This window comes from Cicer arietinum, chromosome 6 (assembly GCF_000331145.2).
Source record: "Cicer arietinum cultivar CDC Frontier isolate Library 1 chromosome 6, Cicar.CDCFrontier_v2.0, whole genome shotgun sequence".
In the NCBI taxonomy this organism is placed as follows: domain Eukaryota; kingdom Viridiplantae; phylum Streptophyta; class Magnoliopsida; order Fabales; family Fabaceae; genus Cicer; species Cicer arietinum.
In genome coordinates this window covers 38022200-38025942 of record NC_021165.2, presented here as the reverse complement: position 1 = coordinate 38025942, position 3743 = coordinate 38022200, and the positions used below count along the sequence as shown (strand labels likewise).

General features: G+C 29.5%; 1 pseudogene; it reads left to right on the top strand.

Annotated features, from left to right (window-relative positions):
• The first annotated feature begins 1746 nt into the window (after nucleotides 1-1746).
• LOC101497546 (uncharacterized) overlaps nucleotides 1747-3743 on the top strand; it is a 4473-nt pseudogene continuing 2476 nt past the window's right edge.

Below are 3743 nucleotides of genomic sequence, written 5' to 3'. Positions count from 1 at the left end.
CGTACTTCTGTACTTACAAATACTTAAAATAGTTTGTTATAATAAATTATTTAAATTAATTTCTCGTTTGAAAATTTATTTTTAATAGAATTATAACAAAAAGATAAAATATTATAAAATACTTTAAAACAAAAATTATAATAAACAAACCTAAAATCTCAAAATATTATACTAATATAATAATTAAGGGAGTACATATCCAACCGAACTTAAGATTTTTCCTGTTTCAATTCTATTTGATCTAATATCAGAGAAAACAAAATACTCTAACTATTGGTGGGCTAAAATTGATATTTTCACAAAATAATCTAGTGATTATTTTGTAGATGGTTTAAAGGGAGAGGATTCAGAGGATTTTAAATAATATTTTTAAATATTTTATTTTTCTTTGTAATTGTTTTTTTCTAAAGTACATAGTTGATCACTTCAATTGATCATCAAAGGATATGAATCTTGAGGCGAACACCTCTACTCTAGTTACGACTCTTTTTGGTGTATTTTTAAAGACAATTTGATGTTAAAGTAACGCAGAGTGATATCATGATTTAAATAAAGAAAGTGAGAGTTTATGAGTGAATTAATTAGTGTGTGATACTTGAGGATGAATGTTAGTTTTTTTTGCGAGACATCTTTTAACAGGCCAAAGTTTGGAGCGAAATAAACATTTAATCCAAAATTATGTATGTACAAAAATCATGTGGTTGATAAGTAGCAATAAAAATCACAAAAAATTAAGATTTGAATTGTGACATCTTTTTAATTTTCTTTAATCCATGTAAATTCAAGAATTATCTTGGTAATAAGAGTTAAATAATTATGGATGGGTTATGTTTAAAAATAAAGTAAATAAGTACAATAACAAGTGAAATGTGATATGTGAATACAAGATAATTAAAAGAGAATGGATAAGAAGATCACATAAAAGACGTATATTGATTAATCCAATACAGATTAAGTCAAATCCTCCCAAACTGTGAGATTTTCACCGATGTGTTCAGTACCAAACGTTCTACTTTTGTATTTTCTTTCCTGGTCACACCTCTTTTTTTATAGGCAAATATTAATTAGTAATTTAGCAATTAGATTAATTTTTTCAGGTTTGAACCTGATACTCTTTCGATGTCGCATAGCTTACGAAGCTACCTATGCAAGACAAAGGTAGTAATTATTGAGTAAATATGTAGATTGATCCCTGAAATTGTAAGCGTCGATAGAATTAGTCATCGAATTTTGTAAATTGGCAAATGCATCTATGAAATTGTAAAATATCAATCAAAATAGTTTCTTAATAAATTTTTGCCATTATATATTTTTGATGTAGAACTGTACATAAATATATGGTTTGTCAACGTTGATTCCACATTAATGTCATCTTTCGGGTGCAAATTTGTCAATGAAACTTTTTCATCTCAAAGACAAATTTGTGAGTAATAGTAATTGTGCTTGGACTAATTTTTGACAAATTAATATATGAAAGATTTAAATTTTCTTAAAAATTTATTTCCTTTTGTGATGACATTGATTTGAATTCAACTTAGAGTAGCACATATTCAATTCACATATCACATTATAACTTCTCACGATAAAAATTTAAATATACACTATTTTAATTAATATTTTAAGATTTTTTTACCAATTTATAAAGATTGAGAGATTAATTTGAGTGACTTTTACTATTTGAATGACTAATTTTAGTAGATTTATTATTTATTTTTCCCTAATTACTAGATTATTCCCAATTATTTCAAAACCCCCCAATAAAATGGAGAAACAGAAAGAGAGCAAAAACCTTCTTCGATACAATCCGAAATGCCGAAACGCAAAAAATCCGAATCCAATTCACAATCAGAAACTACGTCGAGTTCAAGATCAACAGAATCAGATGAACCAGAACAAACCGCAAAGCATGGAAGTAATATGTCGGAGTATGAGGAACAGAGACTTCGTAGAATTTCGGAAAACAAAGCCAGGTTGAAGGCTATGGGGTTACCCCAAATGGTCTCTTCCTTGAAAAGCTTGCCTCGGATTACGAAGAAAGGAAAAGAGAAGGTTCAAGATGATGATGAAGACTATAAACCTGAAAATGAGGGAGAACAAGGACCTGAATCAGATTCTTCTAGTGAACAACATGAACACGATTCTGACTTTGAAAATGCTTCTGGGTCGAGGAAAAAGAAGGTTTTTAGTTAACTTTTTTGAATTAAAATGTCCCATTTTATTAACAAACTGTTGCCTTTTTAGTTCTTTTAGTTTAATTTGTTTTATTTCGTTAAGTGTTTTCATAGATGTCTAATAAGAATATAGTATTTTATAGTTATTATAAAAAGCGATTGTAAAGTGAGTTTATGTAGCAATATGATGAGTTCTCATTAGATTGGATGTTGGTGTAAAACTATGCTGACTACGAACCTCCATTAATCTCTTTAGTTTTAGTGAAATTTTGTTGGTGAGATGAATAATGTGTATAAACCGTAGGAATACAATTATTTGATAAAGTAGGCAGGAAATTTGGAGTGTTTATGGAAAAGTTTATGCTTATCTTGTTATGACTCAAGCACTTCGTAAATTGGGGAAGTTTATGCGAATAGCTTATGATATGTTTGCTTACTATGAAGCATAGACACATACACATAGACCCCAAAGACGACAATGACACTAACATGTCGACACTAGTAATAATTTGATATAATGGAAGCGATTAAATGTAACCCACTTGTATTTGTGTCGTCTTGGTGTGCAACACTAACATGTGACAGACTCTAAAAACATTTTCTATCTGAAGTGTTTGTGCTACATAGTTTGCTTATCCCATGACTCAACATTTTTGTTAGTGATTCTTTTAAAATACTTGTGATATGCTTGCTTATCTTATTACTTTTCACTTTTTAAGTGTTTAGGAGAGTCTATGAAAATAGTTGACCTATGACATGATTATAAGTTGTTTTCAACTATTTTCATTAGTTTCCCATGAAAATAGTTTACGACTTATGCGATAATTATTTAACATATACCAATTTGATTATAGAAATTGTTTATACCTAATCACTTACATTAAAAGGATGATAAAAAAATATAACAAAGTTTGCATTTGAAGTTATTTTAATTGAGCCTTCAATCACACATTAGCCTATTAAGATTATTTTCTCTGTTTATGCTTATTTTCAAAATTGAGTTCTTTTTTATGGTAGAATGTTTTCTATTTGATTATTGTTTCGTTTTTGTATGATATGAATATACAAGGATGCTTGGGTTGTGCGGCTTTTTAATAGTTATTGTTCATATAGCCACAAGAGATATTGTTTGTACATTATTTTGACCTTTAAAATTCGTTTCCTTTATACTAACTACAGGGTAAGAACAAAATTGTGAAGGGGAAAAGTAGAGTAGTTGGGAAGAAGCATGGTGGTAATTTAGAGTATGATGATGATGAAGCTTTGATGCAGGTAGTCTGGATTTTTATTTCCTCCATGGCATTATAACATGGCTGATTTTTTACCAGCCGCCATAGGCTGCATACCTTCTTATATCTGCCATCGTTGTGCCATAGGACACAACGCCATGTTTATATGGCCGATGTTTTGCTGGCCACCATAATCTGCCATTGCTAACACTGATTACAGTTGTTTGATATAAATCCTAAACATTTTGCATGTTGATAAGAATAATGTTGTGAATATGGAAATCATCTTAGCTGTACTGTATGAATATCTATGTACAGGCAATTGCTCTTTCGCTGCAAGATT